This window comes from Mustelus asterias, chromosome 14 (genome assembly GCF_964213995.1).
Source record: "Mustelus asterias chromosome 14, sMusAst1.hap1.1, whole genome shotgun sequence".
In the NCBI taxonomy this organism is placed as follows: domain Eukaryota; kingdom Metazoa; phylum Chordata; class Chondrichthyes; order Carcharhiniformes; family Triakidae; genus Mustelus; species Mustelus asterias.
In genome coordinates, this window is record NC_135814.1 from 13,577,921 (window position 1) to 13,591,694 (window position 13,774).

A 13,774-nucleotide genomic window follows, 5' to 3' on the forward strand; every position below is an offset into this window, starting at 1 on the left:
TGTGTTGCGGTGAGAGACTGCTGAATGAAAACTTTGCAACTTCTCCAAAGGAAAAAATAACAGTCTGAAAACCCTAGACATTTCTCAAACACATACTTCATTCCAGTAGACAGTATTAAAAGTGTGGAGTTATGCCCTCTTTTCTTAGCCATTCTCTTGTAGTTGCTGTATCAGTTGGCTGGTCTTTTGAACAATTGTTTGGGTTTTTGGATGAACTGTCTGAACTCTGTCAAGCAAAGTGTCAGCACTGCTGCCTCACAGCGCCAGGGACCCGGGTTCGATTCCCGGCTTGAGTCACTGTGCGGAGTATGCACGTTCTTCCTGTGTCTGCGTGGGTCTCCTCCCTTAGTCCGAAAGACGTGCTGGTCAGGGGCATTGACCATGCTAAATTCTCCCTCAGTGTAACCGAACAGATACCAGAGTGTGGCGACTGGGGGATTTTCACAGTAACTTGATTGCAGTGTTAATGTAAACCTATTTGTGACACCAATAAACAAACTTTATTTGAATCTCATTTTTAAAATGGGCGTTGGTTGATTTTCTTTCTCTGCTGTGCCTTATGAATGTGAAGGCATTAATGCATTTCAATGAAAGCATTGGAGTAAACGCCAAAAATATGTAACATATATAAGAAAGTGCGACGTCATGAAGGGAATTGAAAATAAGGGTGTGAGTTTTAAAATCACAGTATGGTTGGACCAATCTAGGTCAATGAGTCAGTGATGAGTGAGGGTGAATTGGTCACTGTTAAGATAGAGGCAACAGAACTTTGGATGAAGGCACGTTGGTCTTTCTCTACAGCTTAGATATAACTGTAAGACTGTACTCTGCACCCTCTCCTTTCCTTTTCCCCTATGTACTCTATGAGTGGTATGCTTTGTCTGTAAAGCGGCAAGAAACAATACTTTTTGATTTGATTTTGATTTTTAAAAATTTGATTTTGATTTTCCCAATACATCTGACAATATAAATCAAATCAAATCAAACGCTTAGGTAAAACCAAGCAGGAGATCATGGGAATAGTCTAAAGTCTAGAATCAGCAAAGGTACGGGTGAAGGGTTTCACTCGTAGTCGAGCTGAGACACAGAGATGTGATGTTGTGGTGGTGGAAGGATACGGTTTTGGTGATAGAGCAGATATGTGGTTGGAAGCTCATTTCAGAGTCAAAACGATGACAACTGGTCCAGTTCAGTCTCAGCAATGACTAGGGAGAGGGATGAATTCAATGACAAGGAAATTGAGTTTATATGTTCCTTTCTTTGAAGCTTGTATTCATCTTGACATGAAGTCATTGTCTACAGCACAACCTTTCAGCTCAATATAACTGATACGGAATTTCACCACTATCTCTCAAAATTTATACTTGTACCCTCGGCAGCTTTCAAATTGGCCTTTATTCAAGTGAAAGTGAGGAAATTTGTGTTCCACAAGATAGCATACAGACTTGCTGAGTGATAGATGGCAGGCACAATTACACCTTTGCTTATCTTACAGGTAATTTGCATATATCAATCACAAGCATACTTTTGTTCTGAAGTCATTGATATCCAAATACAACTGATGACGTCATTTATGGTAGGTGAATAGAGTTAACTAGTTAAAGCCTCCATATGCTTGTCTAATTATAAGATTAATTACTAATGGGGTAGGCCTACTATCTCCAATATTGTTGTAGCAAAGACATTTCTTCCAATAGTTTATTTTCTTTGAGATCCACCTGGATGCCAGACTCGAAATGTTGGCTCTATTCTCTCCCCACCGATGCTGCTGAGATTTTCCAACATCTCTTTTTGGTTCAGATTCCAGCAACCGCAGTATTTTGCTTTTATCCTAGTTGTCACCATCATTTGATTACACACGTACTTCTTCAATGGCACATTAACAGTACATACTGTGTTAAGACTTCCTCTTGTACTTGAGAAATGAGTGATTAACTGAATAATTTCATTGCCTGGAACACAACTGAGAAAGAACTCGACATAATATAATTCTGAAATTACTTCAAATTATCAGTAAGGCATAACTGAGAGAGGCCATCGCCGTGTTGGGTGTATTTTGGATTAAAAAGATTTAAAACCACTTGGTTCACAATTAGTCCAACACATCTAACCTTTGGCTAAACAAATTAAATGCTTGAGAAGATTTTGAAAAATGTTCTCAATCACTGGAACTAAACGTTGAGGTCTGAGTGTTGCCATGGAAACAGAATATATTTTTCCTGGAAGTTATGTTCCCAGCTACAATGTAAGTGTCTCCCAGCAATAGTTGGTTATGATGGCGTGACGGCATAACTTATTGTGCATTTTTCTTAATTAAGCGTTCATTTCCCTTTTGTTTCAGCCACGAGTAGCAATCTTGCCTCTCAGTCAGAAGATTGCGACATGAAATTCCATCCCAGGAATTGAGCAGAAAAATCACAGCCTGTCATGCCTTCATCCTTCAAACAACCACACAACCTCAAACAGACCATTGTCCGCAGCAAACTACCCAGCCTTCAGGAGAACAGTGACCATGACACCACACAACCCTGCCACAGCAACCTCTGCAAGACGTGCCGGATCATCGACACGGATGCCATCATCTCACGTGAGAACACCATCTACCAGGTACACGGTACATACTCTTGCAACTCGGCCAATGTTGTCTACCTGATACGCTGCAGGAAAGGATGTCCCGAGGCATGGTACATTGGGGAAACCATGCAGACGCTACGACAACGGATGAATGAACACCGCTCGACAATCACCAGGCAAGACTGTTCTCTTCCTGTGGGGGAGCACTTCAGCAGTCACGGGCATTCAGCCTTGGATCTTCAGGTAAACGTTCTCCAAGGTGGCCTTCACGACACACGACAGCGCAGAGTCGCTGAGCAGAAACTGATAGCCAAGTTCCGCACACATGAGGACGGCCTAAACTGGGATGTTGGATTTATGTCACATTATCAGTAACCCCCACAGCTTTCCCCCTGATCTTGCATAATCTCACTAGCTGTTCTGTCTGGAGACAATACACATCTCTTTCACCTGTGTTTAATGTTCCCTCCACCCACATTATCTGTACCTTTTAAGACCTGGCTGGCTGTAGAGATTTGCATTCTAATTAGTATTCTGTAACTTGATTTCTGTGTCTGTGCACTGTTGGAGAACAGATAACCACTCCATCTGACGAAGGAGCAGCACGCTCCGAAAGCTTATGGTATTTGCTACCAAATAAACCTGTTGGACTTTAACCTGGTGTTGTGAGACTTCTTACTGTGCATGCCTTCATCAGCCAGGGCATCGAATATAAAAGTTGGTGAATTATATTACAGTTTTCTAAAATGGTGGTTCAGCCACATTTGGAATACTCTGCCCAATTCTGGCCGCCTCACCATAGAAGGACGTGGAGGCTTTGGAGGGAGTACAGAGAAGGTTTACCTTCTGTTCCTGTGTACAGCCTGTTCCTGTGCTGTACTGTTCTTTGTTCTTTGATTCTCCATTGCAGCACTGATAGAGGATGACAAGTTGCCTGATATGGAGGGTATTATCTGTGTGGAGAGATTGAATAAACTGGGATTGTTCTCCCTGGAAAGACAGAGGCTGAAGGGCAACTTGATAGAAGTTTATAAAATTATGAGAGGCATAGGTAAGGTGAAGAGTTGGAAGCTTTTTCCCAGGGCAGAAATGACAATCACAAGGGGGAACAAGTTCAAGGTAAGGGAGGAAATGTTCAGTAGAAATGTGCTGGGGAAGTTGTAAACACAGAATGTGGTGGGGGCCTGGAATGCACTGCCAAGTGAGGTGATTGAGGCAACACATTAGCGACATTTTAAGACTTATCTGGATAGACACATGAATAGGCAGGGAATAGAGGGATATAGGTGGTTGGTCTAAATAGAACAAAATGGTTGGCGCAGGCTTGGTGGGCCGAAGGGCCTGTTCCTGTGCTGCACTGTTCTTTGTTCTTTGATTCTCCATTGCAGCACTGATAGAGGATTGCACTGATGGACATCACATCTTTTAGATGATATATCAAACTGAGATCCACATGGCTCCCTTAGGTGGATGCAAGTGATCCCAAGACATCATTTTGAAGAAGAGAAAGGGCGTTACCCCAGTGTCCTGGTCAATACATATCCCTTAATTAACATCACAAACAACTGAATGTCCAATTATTGTCATGATGTGGAGATGCCGGCATTGGACTGGGGTGGGCACAGTAAGAAGTCTCACAACACCAGGCTAAAGTCCAACAGGTTTATTTGGAATCACGAGCTTCCAGAGCACTGCTCCTTCGTCAGGTGAGTGACTCACCTGATGAAGGAGCAGCACTCTGAAAGCTCGTGGTTCCAAATAAACCTGTTGGACATTAACCTGGTGTTGTGAGACTTCTTACTATTATTGTCACGTTAGTCTTTGCGGAAGCTTGCTGTGCACAAATTGGCTGCCACACTTCCCATGGTACAACAGTAACTACATGTTGGAAGTATTTCATTGGCTGTGAAACACTTTGGGGTCTCCTGTTATCCTTGAACGTGTTTTATAAAGGTGTCTTCCTTCATTTCTTTCAATCTGTTCAGCTGAGGAATAAACACCGACCCTATCATTCTTTGAGAAACTGCCGTGCGATTTTTCTTTTATTCATTCGTGTGAATGCTGACAAGACTTGCATTTATTGCCCATTCCTCGGAGTACATAGTGAGGAGGTGAATTCCTTAATTGCTGTTGTCTGTCTGGTGAAGGTTCTCCGACAAGTGCTCTCAGGTTGGAAGTTCTAGAATGATAGTTCAGTCATGATGAACAATGGTGTGTGATTTGGAGGAGGTGATATTCCCAGGCGACTGCTGCTCATGTTCTTCTGGGTGACAGGGGTTGTAGGTTTTGGAGGTGCTGTTAAAGAAACCAAAGCAAATTGCAGCAACCATTAAATAGTCATTGGTTTAGTGTCTCATTCAAAAGATATTGCAAAGTCAATTTTGCAAAGAATGCTTGAAAGAGATTAAAATCTAGAAATCATATTATCGAATCATAGAATCCTGACAGTGCCAAAGGAGGCCATTCAGTCCATCGAGCCTGCACTGATAACAATCCTACCCAGACCCTATCTCCGTAACCCCACATATTTACGTTGCTAATCCCCCTTACACTAAGTGTCAATTTACCATGGCCAATCCACCTAACCTGCACATCTTTGGATAAATTCAATGATATATTCAGAACATCCAGATGAAAAGTGTGGTGATTGTCCCTTTAAGGGAAACACAGCAGGGTAAGGGTCACCTGGCTTGACTGACCAATTGGGACTCAGAGTGGGGAATCACCCCAGGGGGAGGAGTTCTCTTAGAGAGGAAGCACTGAGAACTAGTTGTAGACATCCCACTGCTCTTGTAGATCCTTGTAAATAAATAATTTGTTGTTCACTAATTAAGTCCCTGAAAGTGCACCGTAACAAAAAGGGATGGAAACAATAAAATGTCTGGGGAGATACCTCAGGAAGTTACCTATTTTTGGATTCAGTTTATTGCTAAATTTACAGAAAGGGTGTTGTCTTGTGATCTGATCATTTTGACAAATGAGACTGATTACACAGCGCATGAATCATGGGTGAGATATTTATCGGACGTCCACCATACATCAATCGCAAAATTGGCATGCGTGCCAGTGATTCAGACTGATCAAACACTTGTCACTGCAGTCATCTTGTGTCAAGATGAGTTGATCTTGATCAATTAAATGTGGCCAAGTCAAATGGAACTCCGACTGAAGCCTTCTTTTGTGAAATCTGAAGTTGAAACTGTTGCACGTGGATAGCAGCTCCCGCAATCTCTGAAACAGAAAGGCTGGGAAAGGCACTTCACTGAAGCCACTGAAGGGGCAGCTTGGTGGCATAATGGGTTAGCACTGCTGCCTCACGGTGCCAGGGAACCGGGTTCGATTCCTGGTTTGGGTCGCTGTCTGTGTGGAGTTTGCACATTCTCCCCGTGTCTGCGTGGGTTTCCTCCAGATGTTCTGGTTTCTCCCACAGTCCGAAAGACGTGCTGGTTAGGTGAATTGACTCGAACAGGCACTGGAGTGTGGCGACTAGGGGAATTTCCACAGCAACTTCATTGCAGTGTTAATGTCAGCCTTACTTGTGACTAATAAATAAACTTTTGTAACCCTCGCACAAAACATTAACCCGACTCTCTCTCTCTGCTATTAACTAACCTGCTGTAAACCTTCCAACATTTTTAACCTTTGGGGAGCATTTAAGGCCCTGCCCTGTGGCAAATTTGGTGATGGGAGGCATTTAGTCAGGTGGGAGGTTAGCGAGTGAGGACCCTTTGCCCCCTGCCTCCCATCTCTGCCCCGATTAAGCCTATGTCAGGAAGACTGGTGTGGGGCCTTCTCACCCCACCACAAATTGAAGATCTGAAGTTTACAATTAATATCTATAGAAGGAAGTCATTGCACTGCCACAGTATTCACTTCGGCGGGGGACCCGCCATTTAAGAAGTTTGCAAAGCCATCCCTGGTGTGTTTGCTTGTGGGTTCCCAGAGGAGAAGTCCAGAGGAGGAGGTAGCACAGTGGTTAGCACCGCTGCCTCACAGCTCCAGGGACACAGGTTCAATTCCGGCCTTGGCTCACTGTCTGTGTGCAGTTTGCACATTCTCCCCGTGTCTGAGTGGGTTTCCTCTAGGTGCTCCGGTTTCCTCCCACTCTCCAAAGATGTTCAGGTTAGGTGGATTAGCAGGGTAAATATGTGGGGTTTGAGTCAGTGCAGACTCGATGGGCTGAACAGCCTCCTTCTGCACTGCAGGAATTCTATGATTCTATGATTGTCAGGCACTCGGGGACTAATCGATGGACCTGGCAAATTGGGAAGGAGGAGGGTTCTGCTGAGAGTGGAACCCCTGCCCTGGTTACCAAGCCCCTTACCCCTTCTCCCCTTACCCATGATTCCTGACTTGCCTTCAGCCATCACTCAGCTGCGCTCAAGTCCCTGGCGATCCTGGGCCTTGGGTGGGTGTCATTCCAGCAGCCGCCTCCCTGGTGACACTGCCAAGCAATGAAAAGCAACTGGCTGGCAGCTGTTGGCAAGTAGGACTTGGCCCAATTCTGCCAAGGTAAGTGCCTGGCTTTCACTAAATTTCTCTTTGTGAGGCTCTGACTGGTTCTCCAGCCATTTGGCTAAACTCCCATTTCTTTCTGTTAGATACTGCCCAGTGTTTTCAGTTCCATTGTTTGCTGTGTTTTAATGACAGTCCTGACTTTAACACAAAACAAAGAATTTGACAGATTATTACCACCAGCCTCTGCCCTGAAGCAAAGCCGGAGTTCCCCACAATAGCTGTGCTACAGCCATAATGATCTGCGAGTGGGCTGAAGTGGGGCATCGTGGGTCACTGGGGAGGAAGTCCTACTCCCAAGAGCTGCGGGCCAATCAGAATGGCTGGAAGCTCCATCAGACCCAGAAGTGCCAAAAGTATGTTAGTCAGCGCTGCTGGGATTGTAAGCAGGCCCAAGAAGAAAACCCAATAGTGTATGGAACCAGGCAAGACCTTGGTTCTTGGCCAGGGTAGTTTTGGGCAGTTTAAGATGGGATGCAGCGGTGGACGGGGGGGTCGGGGGGGGGGGGGGGGGGTGGGGGGGGTGGTGAGTGTATTATGTTTTAGGGAGTGGATGAGTAGAAAGAAAGGGGGTGACCATCTTGGGGAGACTGCCCCCCTCCAACGGGCAGCCCCTGGAAACAGTATTCCCTCCTCCTTCCTGTCCTGTGCAAACTATTGTTTTTTAAATGTGGTCTGTTCACACCCGGCCAATTGCCCATGCCAACAATTTCACAGCAGGAGCAGCATGTTATTGGGGTTAATTGCCTTGTTACCAAGCCCAATTGACTCCTAATAATTTATTGAAACATGGCAGGCAAGCTGCTGATTTTGGCATCCCGTCCACCCTTATATTTGAGGGTTAGCTCGGGGTTTGGTGGGGAGGAGGTGTGATGGGCACTTGCCCTATTAAGTGTCTCCTTGCTGAAAACACGTCCGGCAGGGGCCATGTAAAATAATGCCCATCATTTCAGGTATAATTTCGTTCTAACACATGAGTGGTTCTCCATCATACATGGCCATGTATATACTTATTCATTCTGAATCTGCACTTGGCTAGCAGAGAGGGTGCTTACTTCCAACCTGCTGCAACATCTGAGTCTCCAAATATAATTGATGCTCTTGGGAGTCCCTGGCTTATGAACGACCAAAATGGTTTGTTTGGGATGGCAGCAGACACACTTAGAGACATGTTTGGGAACACATGGAGGCAAAGTCAAGGGAGCACATGCACCTAAAATGAATTATCTGCCCGAACCTTTCAGCAACACCTGCCCCACACATAGCAGAGGCTGCAGATGGCAGATTTCGCTCATCAGTCACTTTAGAACCTGTCAAACCAGAATGGAGGCAATCATTCACAAGAGACTGACTAAGAAGGAGAATTCATGCAAAATCTTAAAGAACAACTGTAGGCTGTTCACAGAGCAGCCCAAAGATGAGCATGTTAGGTGGATTGGCCATGCTAAATTGCCCCTTAGTTTCCAAAGATGTGCAGGTTCGGTGATTTGGCCATGCTAAATTGCTCTTCAGTGTCCAAAGATGTGTGGATTCAATGGATTATCCATAGTGGATGAGTGAGGTTATAAAGATAGGGTGGGGGAGAGACCCTGGCTAAGATACTCTGTCAGAGAGTCAGTGCATACTCAATGGGCCAAATGGCCTCCTTCTGCACTGTAGGGATTCAATGGGATTCTATGGATTATTTATTGGCAGGAATTGTAAAGTCCAGGGTTTGAAACTAATTTGTACATTTGGTCCCTGCACATGTTCAAGATGGGAAGAAAATAAATAGTTTACTGTCAAATAAAATGATGAGGTATTTCCAAGTGTGTCACAGTTCACAATGGACAAATCTGCTTGATGCATAAGTGGATAAATAATTACAATAAATAATGGTTAACATCTTTGCATAAGTAAGCTCCAATTATTCTGCAGTAGAGAGCTCGCGTATGCTCCTGATCGGTCACCTTTCTGTGTTTTAAGCTGAATCAGTTGGGACCTCACAAGGGTTTGCATAACTCACCACGCACATCACTTTCCTCTGGAGTGTACTCATGGGAGTGAGTTGAACAGAAGTATCACACAGCACAATTTCTCTTGTTAAAGGCAAGTGCAGGCACAATTAATGTTCCTTTATTATTGGGGGACATGCAAGATGGTTATTTTGACTGGAATGTTACCTTCCTGCCCGCCACGGGAATCAGAGCGAGTGAGGGGCGGACCATGAAAAGATCCATTGACCTTGGGTGGGATTTTCCAGTTTCAGGCTCTGCAAGGCCAGAAAATCCCGCCCTTTAAGTTTTTATTTATTCGTGTCACAAGTAGGCTTTCATTAACATTGCAATGAAGTTGCTGTGAAAATCTCCTAGTCGCCACACTCTGAGGGAGAATTTAGCACGGCCAATGCACCGAATCAGCACGTCTTTCGGACTGTGGGAGAAAACCGGAGCACCCGGAGGAAACCCACACAGACACAGGGAAGAATGTGCAGACTCCGCACAGACAGTGACCCAAGCCCAGAATCAAACCCAGGTCCCTGGCACTGTGAGGCAGCAGTGCTAACCACTGCGCCAACGTGCCGCCCATAGTTGTGACATTGAACTAGTGACTCGGAGGTCATGAGTTAAAATCCCACCGAGATGAGTGGTGAAAGTGGATTGATTGAATTTGGCAATTGTGAGCTGGCATCAGCAAGAAGCTATTTCAAAGATATAAAGCTGCAGCTGATCAAATAATGGTCCTACTTTGGAGAGCACCTGTCACCTCCCCCCCCCCCCCCCCCCCCCCCCCACCCCCCACCTGGTGTGACGACATGGTTTATTCTTAACATCCTCAAGACAGCTAGGGATGGGCAATAAATACTGAATTGTCAGTGGTGCACACAAACTATATTAAAAAACCTTTACCACGAGAGATGACTTCAATCAACGTACTTTATGAAATTACGTGAGAAAAACATTATATTACAGCAAAAAATAATAATTTACCAATTTTGAGGTGAATAGCAAAGTTACTGACTTGTATGTGGCAAGCATTGATAACTCACTTTGTCACTGGCCTTTTGCTGCTTCACTTTCTTCTCTCTTATTGAATAAGTGCCTATTCAGTCTATCGTAACTCCTCTCTTCCCGTAGAGAACTTTCTGTCACTTAGGAGTTGATTCTCGGTTGCATTTCCCAGGAATAGATTCATAGAGATACAGAACGGGCTCTTTGGCCCAACCGGTCCATGCCAACCATCTCAGCTGGTCCCAATAAACCTGCATTTGGCCCATATCCCTCTAATCCTTTCCCATCCATGCACTCAACCAAATGCTTTTTAAATGTTGCTATTGTACCTGCCTCAACCACTTTCTCTGGCAGCTCATTCCATCTATGCACCACCCTCTGCATGAAGAAGTTGCCCCTCAGGTGCCTTTTAAATCTTTCTCCTTTCACCTTAAATCTAATCCCTCTAGTTTACAATTCCCCTCCCCTGGGAGAAAGACTATGTGCGTTCATCCTATCTATGTCCCCCATGATTTTATACACCTTAATAAGGTCACCCCTCATTCTCCTACATTCCAAGGAATAGCTTTATGTGGTTAAATATATATTTATATGCCATTGAAATTTCCAATCATGGTTAACAGATGTGACTCTGCCCTCATCTAGCTTAAAGTGCACACAAATACATAATTCAACACGTGTCACTGGATAGCATTCACAAACAGGACCTTGCCTCAAGATGTTGCGTTCAATTGTAGCTTCCCTATTCTAATCCTGGTTAAGGTCAATTTACTCATAACCAAAGCTAGGATCAAATTTGTTACGTATGTTGGGACATGCCCCTTTAAGTGAACAGGTCAAGTTGACCCAGGACTCGAGCTCCACCCCAAGTGGAGCTTGCCTAGTCAGTCTCATGCTGACTGTGCGAGGATAAAGATGTGTTAGTAAACTGTTCCAGTTAGTTTACTACCACTGTCCTTGTGACCTATTATTAGTCTCAATATCAGATCTCAAGCATAATAAAGTTAATTTCCACCGTGGCCACTTTTACAGAATGAGTAAGCAGTTGGATGTTGAATGCGGGAAACACTGGTCATTCCAAATGTTAGGAGGTGAGGGAAATTTAATTTAGAACAGATATTGGGAAAAACTGTTACATCTGAAGAATGATAAATGCTGCCAATAACCTACAAAGCAAGATAAGAGGGACAAACATTGGGTGATTCAAACAAATGCTGAAACCATGTTCGAGGAGTTCACATCCAAGAGGGATGAGCCACAAGTAGTTTTCTTCCAGCCTCACTTTTTCTACGTTCCAGTACAATGACCAAGGGACCACTGTATTTGATTTTAAACTGTGGTGTCAGGTTACGTAATTTAACCAATACAATTGGTTGAGACAATCTCTCTGATGGATGTAATGAACCAGTGAAATAATTTCCTGTCTTACTTATAACACAATAAAAGCAAATTCATGATTTGGTCTCCATTTGTTATGAAGAGTTCTTCACTCTCTGTCTAGCAGAGTAAGGAAGGAATGGGGGTGGGGGAGGGGATCTTTGAAAAGCATCAGTGCAGAGCATTGCAATTTCATAGACTCTCTCTGACCTTAATGCCACATGTACTAACAATGAAAGGCATATAGCTGGACCTGTCTTCACTCACAGTACATGCCTGCCTTTTCAAAATGTTAAAAAGGATTCTAGAGGGAGATACCTTTCTGCTGAGGGAGGGGCATAATGGTAAGAATAGAGCCAAGCCCATTTTGTGGGTAAAATTAGGAAGGGTATTAGCATCTGGAATTCTCTTGCTAATAAGGCTGTGGATACTGGGGTAATTGGTTCTTTCAGACTCAGTTTAATTGGCTTTTTTTCTGAATCAAGGGATAGGAAGCTCAGGCAGGTATTGGAGTTGAGTTGCAGATCAACCATAATCAAAATTGGGCAGCACCATGGCACAGTGGTTAGCACTGCTGCCTTGCAGTGCTAGGGACCTGGGTTTGATTCCAGCCATGGGTACTATCTGTGCGGGGGACTCCTTTTATGTTATTCTATATGACCCATTCCTATGAAAAAGCTGTCAGTCTCAGTGCTGTGGAATTTTCAATTGACCCAGCATCAGTAGCTTCCTGGCAGGCGAGAGTTCCACATTTCCACTAACCTTTCTGGGAAGAAATAGCTGAACTGTCTGGCTCTAATTTTTACCGTTATGTTCCCTTGTTCTGAACTCTCCCCAGCAGAGGGAATAGTTTCTCTCTGCCGAGTCGATCAAATCCTTTCGTAATCTTCAATGCTTCAATTAGATCAGCCTTTGATCGTCTACATTCAGAGGAATGCAAGCCTGGTGAGGGTGTAAGAAGTGGGTCAGGGACATACTTTGCCATTTCCCCATTCATTTGTGTATATATTCAATTTTCCATGGAAATGATGTTGGGCACTGGAGACACAGAGAAGCTCCTTTTGTTTGGCAGGGCATTTAGGTTTTAAAAGTACTGGCAAATCTTGTGTTGTTTTTACATTTAACTTTTTTGAACTTTCTTGGATGTTGAAGATATACCTTGGAGTCTGCTTCTACCTGATTTGCGGATTACACCCTGACTCAGGAACTATGGGCATTCTCTTAAGGAATAATTGAACTTTTATTTCTTATGCAGGTAGGAGTGTTCGTTCTGTAATCTCCCCCAATCCTATAGCTCTCCAAGAACTCTGTGTTCTTCCAATTTTGGCCTCTTGTGCATTACCAATTCCCTTTGCCCATGTATTGTCAGTCTTCAGCTCCCTATCATGTGCAGTTCTGGCCGCCACATTCTAGGAAGGATGTGATTGCACTGGAGGGAGATTCACCGGGATGCTGCCTGGAATGGAACATTTAAGTTATGAGGAGAGGTTTGGGTAGGCCTGGGTTATTTTTGTTGGAGCAGAGAAGACTGAGGGACAACCTGATCGAGGTGTATAAGATTATGAGGGGCATGGACAGAATGGATAAGGAGCAGCTGTTTCCCTTAGTTGAAGGGTCAGTTGCAAGGGGACATAGGCTCAAGGTGAGGGATAGGAGGTTTAGGGGGGATGTGAGGAAATACTTTTAATCTAGAAGGTGGTGACGGTCTGGAATGTGCTGCCTGGGAGGGTGGTAGAGGCATATTGCCTCACATCCTTTAAAAAGTACCTGGATGAGCACTTGGCACATCCTGACATCCAGGGCTATGGGTCAAGTGCTGGCAGATATGATTAGGTGAGAGTTCAGGTGTTTCTAATGTGTTGGTGTGGACTCAGTGGGCTTTATGATTATATAACTCTGCCTTGGAGACAAGCTCTCGAATACCCTACCTTTGACACTTTGCTCCTCTATTTCTGCCTCTTTGGGGCGGCTCAAAACCTACCCGCTTAGCCAAGAGTTCACTCACTTGTTCTAATATCTCCTATGTGCCTCAGTGTTAAATTTTGTCTTGAATGTTCTTGCGAATAATTTTGGGGTATTTTACTGTATTAAATGGACAATGTAAATGCGGATTGCCTTTGACTGTCCACAATAACAACAGCCACTCATGATTTTTTAAAAAATATTCTCATGGGATGTAAGCACTGTTGGCAAGGCCAACATATATTCCCATCTATACTACCTTCAGAACATGGCAGTGAGCCATCTGTTTCAAACCATTGAAGTTCATGTGCTGTTAGCAGGGTTTTTGGCAAGGTGGCAATTAGACTCAGGAAACC